Source organism: Nelumbo nucifera, chromosome 4, assembly GCF_055504915.1.
Source record: "Nelumbo nucifera cultivar China Antique chromosome 4, China Antique-T2T, whole genome shotgun sequence".
NCBI lineage: Eukaryota > Viridiplantae > Streptophyta > Magnoliopsida > Proteales > Nelumbonaceae > Nelumbo > Nelumbo nucifera.
Genome location: NC_142652.1, coordinates 39,187,502 through 39,199,298, shown reverse-complemented (window position 1 = coordinate 39,199,298; position 11,797 = coordinate 39,187,502).

Genomic DNA, 11,797 nt, shown 5'->3' with positions numbered 1-11,797 from the left:
TGGTTTCGCTTGCAACACGGGAATGACCTCTCCTACCCTCCTGAGAATGCTGGGCCGAGGCAGGTCTTCTATGTACACAGTTCGCATGGTGTTGTTAATCAACAAATGGGTCAACCCAACTTGGTTTCGCTTGCAACACGGGAACGACCTCTCCTACCCTCCTGAGAATGCTGGGCCGAGGCAAGTCTTCTATGTACACAGTTCGCATGGTGTTGTTGCTGGTACTTGCTAGTCGTGATAAGGCATCGGCCTCAGCGTTCTCGGACCTCAGAATTTGGCTGATGAAACAAGAGCTGAAGCCAGGTAGGATCTCCCTGACTTTTGGTTAAGTAGGCCACCATAGTTGAGTCGCGTGCTTCGTAGTCAACATTGACTTGGTTGACCACCAGTTGGGAATCGCTACACACAATGAGATGTTTTGTTCCCATTTCTTTCACTAAGTTTAGCCCGACAATTAGTGCTTCATACTCCGCCTCATTGTTTGATGCCTCGAATCCGAACTGGAGAGCGTATTCCAGCTTCACCTCGCTTGGGCTATACAGTATCAGTCCTACACCGCTTCCTCGCTGGATGGACGAGCCATCTACGTGGAAGATCCAAAGCTCCTCATCCCAGGTCAGTACTGCTCTAACCGGGACTGGTGCCACACTGGTTGATGCCTCTGACGCGTTAGCGGGCTTAGTCAGTTTAGGGGTCGGTGTGCTGAACGTGCATTCTGCTACGAAGTCTGCCAAGACTTGCGCTTTGATTTCTGGCCATAGCTCGAACTGGATGTCATACTCGCTAAGCTCGATGGACTACTTCGTCAATCTCCTTGACACCTCGGATTTAAGTAGGATTTGCCTCAAAGGTCTATCAGTAAGGACAACGATGGTATGGGCTTGGAAGTATGGGCGTAATTTCCAAGCTGCAACTACTAGCGCGTACGCTAGCTTCTCGATGTCGGGATATCTAGTTTCCGTGTCCTGCGACACTTTACTTACATAGTAGACGGGTCGTTGAACCCAGTCTACTTCTCTAATTAGTACCAAGCTGACCACCTCGTCACTTGCGGAGAGGTACAACTTCAACTCATCTCCTTCCTCAGGTCGAGTTAAAACCGGGGTGGTACTTAGGTACATTTTTAGCTCATCAAACGCAAGCTGACACTCTTTAGTCCATTCGAAAGTTTCATTATTCTTGATTGCCTTAAAAAAGGGGAGGCATCGATCTGCCGATTTAGACATAAACCAGTTTAGAGTGGCTACCCGGCCAGTCAATTGTTGTACCTCCTTGATTTTCTGGGGTGGTTGCATTTTTAAGATAGCCTTAATTTTATCCGGGTTAGCTTTGATGCCACGCCGGTTCACTATGTAGCCGAGGAACTTGCCCAACGTGACCCTGAAGACACACAATTTAATTTCATATTGTATTTTCGTAAAATTTGAAAAACAACATCTAAGTCACTGATTAAAGATCTAGAAAATTGGGTTTTCACGACCATGTCATCAACATAACATTCCACTTTATTGCTAATCAAAGGTTCAAAAATTTTGTTTACAAGTCGCTCCAGCATTTTTCAAATCAAAGGGCATAACTTTATAATAGTACAGCCCGGGTTCGGTTACAAAATCAGTTTTATCTTGGTCGGTTGTGTCCATCTTAATTTAGTCGTAGCTAGAGTAAGCATCCATGAAACTCAACAACTCATTCCCTGAGGTCGCGTCTACCAGGTGGTCAATTCTAGGCAGGGGGAAGCAATCCTTTGGGCTGGTTCTGTTCAAGTTGGTGTGGTCGACGCACATGCATCACTTACCATTTTCTTTCTTCACAAGCACGGGGTTGGCAACCCAGCTCGGGTAATGGACCTCCCTGACGAAGTCTGTGGTGAGGAGCTTCCCGACTTCCTCATCGACTACCCTCCACCGCTTCGGGGCGAAGTTGCGTTTTCTTTGTTTAACTGGCCTGACTAAAGGGTCTACATTAAGTTTATGAGTTATCACACTAGGGTTGATTCTAGGCATTTTTGCCGCGGAAAAATCTAAATTATTAAGTAAGAAACTTACTAGTTGTGTTTGGAGCGGTTCGTGAGGTCGCTCCGATGCTTAAGTTAGTATTATTGCTGTGGTTGCGAGGTTAAAGGTTGAATGCTAGAGAGCTTGAATGTAAATAATCACGCGTACCTGGGCCCTGAAGGGGTTGATGCCCTTATATAGTTAAGCTGCCATGGGTCTTACGAAACGGTTCCGGGATTTTCGGTCTGAGTAAATGATATCCGTTTCCACTTTAGACGGGGAATAACGTATCAGTCAATGAAGTCTATCATTACCACCCGATCTGGGCGGGGAGATGATAAGTTTGCCATTACATGGCGTGATCCCGAGAGGCTTGGAGTCCGCTAAGAAGCTTCTGGAGTCGATTATGTCACTTCGATTCCTGAGCCCCGAATTGGCTTAGGTGCCGAGGTGCCTTTATGCCGATGTGGCTTTGTACCGAGGTGACTGAATACTCGAGCTCTGAAAACTGATGACTAAACTCCTCTTGCACGTCTACGTGACCTTTACTTACTGGTCGTGCCAAATTAGCCCTCATCACATGACATGGTTTGTCGGTCCTGACTGTAAAACATTCGTATAGAAATGCCATTAAGATTGAAAAACTCGCCAACTTATTTGAAAGGTCTCTCATGCAGCCCATGAGTCTAGCTGATTTTTCTACAAAGAAAAAGTAAAAGAGAGGGAAAAAGCCAATTGGAAAAGTATTACTCTATCACCGCCACCGTCCCATCAAGAAAGAAGAAAAAGGAAATGATGAAATCTTCTCTCCTTACTGTGGTACGCATCATCCAGATGGGATCTTGTTAGATGTTCCCGTGCAGTAGCTAGTGCTTGGCTTATGGTCTAAGAGAAGAAAAGGAGGTTAGAGACTAGAATTAGAATGAGAAAGGATGAGAGAATCTTTTGATCTTTTATTCTGTTCATATTGCATTTTAGTTTTTATATTTTCTATTCTCTATTCATTGGTTAAAATGAAGAATTGCTTTACCTGGTTCAGATAATGATGTTGCAGATTCCAGACCATAGGATTAAACTTTGTTTGCAATACTACTTCCTTCAGTTTCAAGAATGATCCTGCAATAACACAACCATCACTCCAAATCAAGTACCTGAATGATCCAGAATTCCATGTCACGGGTTTCTCAGTTTCTGGCAATTGACATTCTACTGTTAAAAATATATATTAATTGATCAGTTTGCCCATTTAGTAACTGCTGAATTGGCTGAAATGAATTGCTTATAGGTTTTTCCTTCAGTGGATTAAATATTAATTGCTTATTCAGATAAGGCAAATGTATAGGCAATTCTGTCCAGCCAATTCAGCCATTATCAAGTGGCCCCAATAAATAAATTAATCGCTGAATGGCATGTTTGGATGATTCCTGTACCATAAATAATAACATTCTATTATATGACTATTAACAATTGTCAATTCTTAGGCTGTATTTGGAAATAATGCAAATAAGTGTGAATATAAATATGTAGAGTGTAAAATGGTTATATAAATTATAAAATTAGGTTAGTTTTGCATTGACAAATTTATCTTCTTACCAAACAGACTTTTAGTTGTAATGGATGCAAACATGAATTCCAATAAAGTATATGTTTTTTTTTTTATCAAAAGCCCACTTGAATGCAAATTTACTTTTTTTTTATTGATGCACTTTAAAAACTTATTATCAATGTAAATATGCATTGATATGTCATTTATCAATGCATAAACGTAATATTGCCAAATACATGCAAAAATGAACCAGAGTGCAAATTTATCCTGAACCGGGATTTACACTCCATTTACATTGTTTCCAAATACAGCCTTATGTCTTTTTATTATTTATTTTTCGTTTAACAATGCCCGTGCATCGCACGGGTACCTGCTAATACATTAAAGGACAAAATAATAGGTCATTCAGTTCAGCCATTATCAAATGGCCCAACATTTATCTCCCCTTTAGGTATAAGTGTAAAATGACTTTAAAATCCTGTTCAAGATTGTGAAAAGTATCTTACAGTAATAGAAGAATGTCAGGAATACACGAGGCTTCATCTTGAAGAACTTCTGTTAAAGTACTTTCTTTCCCTTTCCCATATCCTATTAGCCTTTATTCCATACAAATTCTTAGCGCCTGCTTTGAAGGTAAATTCTCTCCATCGAAGGTAAGGAGATACAGAAAAAGATAACAGAAGGTGCAAAAGTTGGGTTGAGCAGAGCCCAACTTGTCAAAATCCTTAAACAAGAGGAAGCTAGTGGCGACTGGTGAGCAATGGGGAAGGTTTCATTTTGGCTTGCACAGAAATCTGTTAGGCATCATTAAAGCAGTGTCTTTCACTACTTGTGCTTTTGTTTAAACAAACACTATGCTTTTAAGCAAGATTGTTTTGATTTGTTTTTAGAACTAGCAACAAGAAAAAAAATTCACATTGTAGAATTAGGGGGTTTCTACAATGTGAATTGTTTTTCTTATTGCTAGTTCCAAAAACAAATCAAAATCAATTTCTTAGAAAACAGACTGTTTCTTAAAGCAAAAACACAAGAAACATGTTCTTGGTTGTGTATGTGTTTTTTGCTTTAAAAATGCAAAAACACGTTGCTTTCAAAAACATGTTTTCATTTGATTATTGAACATCATGTTCCATAAATCATATAATTTCTATAATAGAGAAATTGTTTTTATTTTAAAAACCAATATTTTGTTGGTTTCAAAAACATGTATTGTTTTTTGACACAAACCAACTTTTTTCTCCCTTTGAAAATGAAAACAGAGTTCTAGAACGTGTTTTTTTTTTGCTGAAGTGGTGATTCTGAAAACAAATGAAAACAAAAACTCATTTTCATGTGCAAGTCCCTTTTAACATAGACCGATGGAGTGAGTTAAATTTTTTTATTTGTTTTGTCGGAAAATCTATGATACTGGAAGAGATTTGACCAATCAAAACACTCTATGAATTTGATGAATACCACCTGATTGGTCACCTCTTTTATGATACTGGTTGATTGGTTGTAAACTTTTCTGGTATCATGTCTTTCTACCATCAAAGTCAAATTTATTTCTTCTTTGTTCCCTAAGGCCTCTTTTTTCTCTCCTTTCTCTTTACGCCTTTACCCTCTACTACTACCCCACCGCTGGTCATCATCAACTATCAGATTGGAGGCCCTTCCACCACGAACCAGGCCCAAGCTAGCCATCACTGCAAATCTGGCCACCAATTAGTTCGTGAGTGTTTATTGTTAAAATAAGTGTTATTGGACGAATGCTTATTAATAAGTGTTTATCCAAATGCGTGTTTGGTGAAAAAGTCCTTCTTGAATTATTACAGGTATTTTAAAAATTATGTGATGGGTCAAAAAGCAATAGGTGCTTAATTTTTTTTTTTTTTTTGAATTTCATAGGTGCTTAAAATTAAGCACTTCTTTGGTATTTATTCTACGGGCTTATTTCCACGAATATATGTCATTATTGAGGCTTATTTACACCAATAAATGCTGATTGGTATGGTCCAGGCCTAAAATAAGTGCTTAAAAATGAGCACTCCCAAACATGAGTCTTCTACCACAAACCACCCACAGAGAGAAATCGGACGGAAGAAGTTTAAAGAGGTTAATCCAAACTATGGTGCTAGCCAATTTTCTTAACCATATCTGAGTCCATTCTTTGATATGCAACTTCCTCTTTTTCTTAGTGACACAAACCACCGAGCTAGAACCAACATAATCGGTTCAATTAATCCAGTTCTATTGCATAGATCCAAAAACCAACCTATTGACAACTCTATAGGACACTTTTAAATTTTTACTCATATAGAGGAATGTGAAACCAAATTTTTATAACTTCTATCCAACTATTCCTAAAATATCTTCTTTTTTCTTTTTCTTTTTTTTTTTTTCGTTTGGTTATACAACAGGTAGCCCATCCCTTATACGGGATGCCCATAACCCCCCAAGGCCCCAACCCCTGGTGTTGTTGGGAATCAATCCCAAGCCTCTCCTGGAACAAGCCAACAACTGTGCCAACTGAGCCATCCATTAGTTGGCTCCAAAAACGTCTCTTTTAAGGCACCTATCATTCCCCAACATTCTATTGATTGTTATTATTGTTTAGGAGAATTTCACCAAAATACAATGTTTTTTTTTAATTTTTTATTTATTCCTTATTATTTTTATGTTTCTTTTATTTAATTAATCATTTATCGGTTTGGCTTTTCCACAGCATGGGACTCTTAACATAAATAATATAAATATTCCTAGTAAGAGGGAGAAATAATATAAACATTTTTTGTTTTTTATTTTTTTCATAACTAATAAACTATTAAACAAAAAAGGGAAATTATAATTAGAGTCGATTGTACATTTAAAATTAAGCTACGGGTTGGTCTAAAAACGAACAAAATTCTAACAATTGGCTCTACATTTCAAATTATAAAAACCCTAGTCATGTCATCAGAGGCTTATGTGGTTGTTGCTAACATGGAACTCTAAATTCATGTTGGATACAGTAAAAAGCCTATACCGAAAAATAGGTTTTCAGTTTTTCTCCCACTCCCTCTATCTCTCGACCCCCCTCCCTTCTTTCTCACTCTCATAGTCATCTCTAGATCTCCCTCTCCCTCTGTTTCTCCCACTCTCTTAGCTTCGGTTTGTAGCCAAATCAAAATTTCTATTTCTCTCCTGTTCTCTCTGTCAATCTCTCTCATTTTGGGTGTGTGTGTGATCATCTCTAGATCTCCCTCTCCCTCTGTTTCTCCCACTCTCTTAGTTTTGGTCTGTAGTCAAATCAAAACTTCTATTTCTCTCCTGTTCTCTCTGTCAATCTCTCTCATTTTGGGTGTGTGTGTGTCAATCCATTGTTCTCCCTCAATCTCTCTCATTCTTCTCCCCCATTCTCTCTCTCTCTCTCTCTCTCTCTCTCTCTATTGATATCTCATTTTCCATCATCTCTATCATTTTCCCTCAATCTTTCTCCCAATCTTTCTCTTGTTTTTTTTTTTTTTTGTTTTTATTACAAACCTATATGGTGTTAAGCAAACTGTATAAAAGAATTAAATGGACCAACCAGTTATACATTCAAATTATAATTTTCTATCAAGTTGGTGTAAATTTCATAGCCAAGAATTTCTTGTGAATTTTTTATCAAATTGATGTAATGATTTTAGAACCATACCATATTGGTCTCATGTTCTTTTATATAGTTTGATTAACACCATTCAAGTGTGTAAGAAAAAATAAAAAAGAATGAGAGGGGCGGGAGAGAAACTGAGGGAGAAGGAGAAATCGGTAGAGAAAGAGAATGAGAGAGATTGAGGGAGAATAATAGGCAAAGAGAGAGAATGTGAGATTCATAGAGAGAACATAGATATAGAAATCGAAAATCATTTTTATTTATTTTCAAGTCACACAGTCGTTAAGTAGAGAGAGAGAGAGAGAGATAACTCTTTTTATTTTCAAATAACCTAGCATTAAAGGGCAATTTTGGTATAAGCTTTTTGTTGTGTCCAATATGGATTAAGAGTGCAATGTTGGCAGCAACCACATAAGCCTCCGGTGATACGGCAAAGATTTTTATAATTTGAAATGTACAATCAGCTCTGACTATAATTTTCCCAAAAAAAGAGATTTTTATTAGATCTAGGACCTCTTTTTTTGGTAGGTTTTGCACTTAGTGCTAGTGGGCATAACCTTAAAAATAAGGAAAATTAATGCAAATGATTTTTTTTGCAGTATTTTTAGTTGGCATAAGAAATTGAAATCATACATTTTCAAAAAATTCCAAAAGAAAATCTCAAATAAAAATATCACCTTTGGAAGTGGGAATACAAAGGACATTCTAATAATTTCAAAGGATTTTGGGAGAAGTGTTCAATGTTTTCCATGTGATGTAGGTTGTTTCTTATAGCAGTATTTAAATGCTCAGTTTGGAAGGAGTACAAATACAAATATGTAGAGCACAAAACCTTGTATTTTGTATTATTTTGCATGTATTTGCACTGTACGTATTTGTATTTGTATTCTTTCCAAACTAAGTCAAAAGATTCAATCAAGGTTGCACAACTGTTGATTTAGGTAAGTATTACATTGCTATTTGGCTTACTTACAAAATTTAATTAGAAAAGAAATTCTTCAAATTTATCCTATAATACCTGTATATTCTATGTTAGGGAAAATTTCAGTATAGTATCTTGAACTTTAAGGGTAGTGTCAAGTTAATACCCGAACTTTAAAACGTGTCAATGTAGTACCCAAACTTTTGAAAACTATCAATTCAATACCCACCATTAGTTGTTCGTTAGTTAATTGACACACATGATGTCACATGTGATTTATAACATTCTGAAATTCCAAAATTACCCTTTTAAAGAAGACACCATTCATTGTCTTCTTCCTTGAAACTGAAATTAAACCAAAGCAACAACAATCTTTTCCTGCTTGTTCCTTAAAACTTCCTAGTATGACCCTCCTTGTTCCTAGAAAACCCATATTTGAGTTTGGACAACAACAACGATCGTTTCCTCATTGAAGAACCAGAGTTACTAATGCAAAGTAAGGTTTTTAAAATCGAATCAGACAACAAATTAGCTAGGGTCCGGTTCTCGGGTTGAATGGTCCAACCATTCAAATCGAATGGATGGCCCATTCTGACAAAAAAATAAAAAAATAAAAAACAGCCAAAACTGTTGGATAGTTCATATGGTTCAAACGGTTCGATTGCCCGGGTCAATGATTTGCTGACCAAATCAATGATTTTTGGTGAAGTGCATCGTCAACAAAAAAAACAAAGTTGTCGAGTCCATCATCACCGCCTGCTCTGATTGGAAACTCGCTCTCTTGACTTCCTCATCCTTGCCCCCACATCGCCGCATTTCTCTTGACCCACTTCCTCATCCTTTGCAATCCCTTCACCTCAGTTTTTCCGACTTTCCATCATTTTAGAACAATTATTCTAAACTACCTCATCCTCTGCAACCTCTTCGGCAGTTCCCTTGGCCTGGTTCATTTCCTTCATTACCAACTGCATTTTCTAAGTCGTTATTCACATTTTCTTGCCTTGAAAGCATTGAAGAATCTTTCTCAGCATCCCAAAACAATCCCTCAAGTTCATTGAACATAGCACCATATAGATTACCCATCAAGAATTCCGGTGCATCAGGGCCATTGAAACCATCATAAATGCCGATGAAGAGCCACCCATGTTCTTCAGACACGACGACCTGGCCCACTGAATGTTTCTTTCCCTCTGGTTCACCTCCATACCCTGACGCTAGACCATCTTTCCGGCTGACAAAATTAAGAACCGGCACCACCTAGGGTCATTTTTTGTCCAAAAATTTCCGGTAAAACGCCTTCCGAATCCCAGAAATCCCCTTCTTCCTCCTTTTTTCATGTAGATCCCCTTCTTCCTCATTCTTTTTTCATGTAGAAACCACCAAGTGGAGCCAAGAGAGGGACTCTCCCCCATCAGAAGCACTGGTTACATCGAGCAGATCGGATAGTGCGCCTCGCTCAATAGGCCCCAACATGAAGAACCCTCGCTCAATTTGATCCGATGCATCGCCGCCGCGTGGGATTGGCTGCAGCAGCAGAGCACTAAAAGACGAGGTGCTTTCGAAGCCGCTGACGATACTGGACTTTGGAGCACCAACGCATTCAGTGGCATCATCGTAAATAACGTCATGATGGAAGACAGTCCTGGGAATAAAAAATTATATAGCGTTCAAAGGGATTTGTGTCATTTCACATGCCATTAACAATTTTAGATTAAATTGACAGTTTTTGAAAGTTTGGGTATTGTCATGAAGTTTGGTACTAACTTGACACTACGCCAAAGTTTGGTACTAATTAAACTGAAAATTTCTCTTTTGTGTTAATACACTAAGGTAAATTACAAAGACGCCCCTGTACTATGGGGTCTGTGACAAAAACTCCCTTGTACTTTGGTTTGCAATAAAGACCCCCTTATACTACGACCGTAAAACAAAAACTCCCTTTTGTTAGCCTTCCGTCCAAAAAGGCCGTTGCAATATTTTTTAATCCCCATATTATCTTCGGATGAAAAAAACACTGTTCATCTTCCTCGACCTCACAATACACTAACAGTAGTGGCAATAATCTCCTCTACCTCAGATTCCTTCACATTTCTCTTTTCTTCCCCAACTCCCACGAAAACTTTAATCTACAGTAACTTCAGCCCCATCTATGGAGGATTACCAAAGAGGTAACACCTATCTTCTAGATTTTCTTTTTGCATTTTTGGCACTACAACTCATTTGACTTCATCGAGTCTCAATCTCGTTTATCGTCGTCTCCCATCTCGACCAAGCACACTGAGTTGGTATCTCTACTCACCACAACGGAGTTCACACCATTCAAGGTGAATTCACTAAAGAAACTTGGAGTAGTTATCGAATTCAACGACGATGCCGTGATGGGTGATTTTATTCAATCAAGAGGGATCGATGTGCTTAGTCGCATTATTGTCCAGATTCTAGTCGACAATTCCGATTTCATGGCATTCCGAGCTTGTGAGGAAGCTCTGGGTGTTCTGAACCAACTCCCATTATCTGATGAATCATCGATTCAATTGTTATCAAAGCCGGAATGCATGAAATCCATGGTGATTATGCTTCAACGAAGTAACAACAACCTCTTTGTAAACGCCTCTCTTTCCACTCGACCCTCTTGTTACTCTTCTTCGTCCTCGTCTGAGATTACCAAAGACGACGAAAATCTAAACCCCAATTCGTTTGAAGAGGACGAATTCGTTTTTAAGCTCAAGCGATCTCATGCATTCGAGCAAAGGAAGCTGTGATCTCTTTGAGGAAGGTAACAAGAACCCAAGAAGAAATTTGGACTATCCTCTGTATGCCTCGATTGCTGTCAGCCCTGCGACCTCTCCTGGTATCACGATATTCTACTATTTAGATAAATGCGGTGGCAGCATTGGTGAATCTATCCTTGGAGAAGATCAACAAGGTGAAGATCGTAAGGTCATGCAGGGGCTATACCACCATTGATTGATGTACTGAAAGGTGGATTCACTGAGGCACAGGAACACACAGCCGATGCCCTCTTCAAACTGGCGCTTGACGATGACAACAAAACGACAATAGGGGTTTTAGGGGCGTTGCCACCGCTTCTGCACCTGCTCTGTCCGAGAGCAAAGAATATTGTGAAAATGGGTTCAATCCCAACACTGTCAAGGGGAAAGGGGAAGAAGAGAGATCGGAGGAGAGGGAGAGAGAGGTTGAGAGAAAGAGAGAAATGTGAAGGAATCTGAGGTAGAGGAGATTACTGCCACTGCTGTTAGTGTATCGTGAGATTAGGAAAGATGAACAATGTTTTTCTCGTCAGAGGGTAATATGGGAATTAAAAAATATTGCAACGGCCTTTTTGGACGGAAGGCTAACGAAAAGAGGTCTTTTTCTCATGGTCATAGTTCAAGGGGAGGTCTTTGTTGCAAAACAAAATACAAGGGAGTCTTTGTAATTTACCCAAAGAATTATGTTGGTATATGAACTTGTTGAGGTGACATTACACTACCAGTCCCAAGCCCAAATATAAGATGTTTGTGTTAGATTGGCAGATCACATAAGAACTTGTATTTATAAACACTAGTGTGAGGGCACGAACTAGGCATGTGTGCAAGTAAAGGTAATGATATAAATTACGATGCAAAAAGACAAAAAGTTTTCAAATTTAGCTTTTATAATCTGTACCAAAATCAAAACAAGAACTTGTATTTATAAAGATAAACTCATAAAAGTTTTCA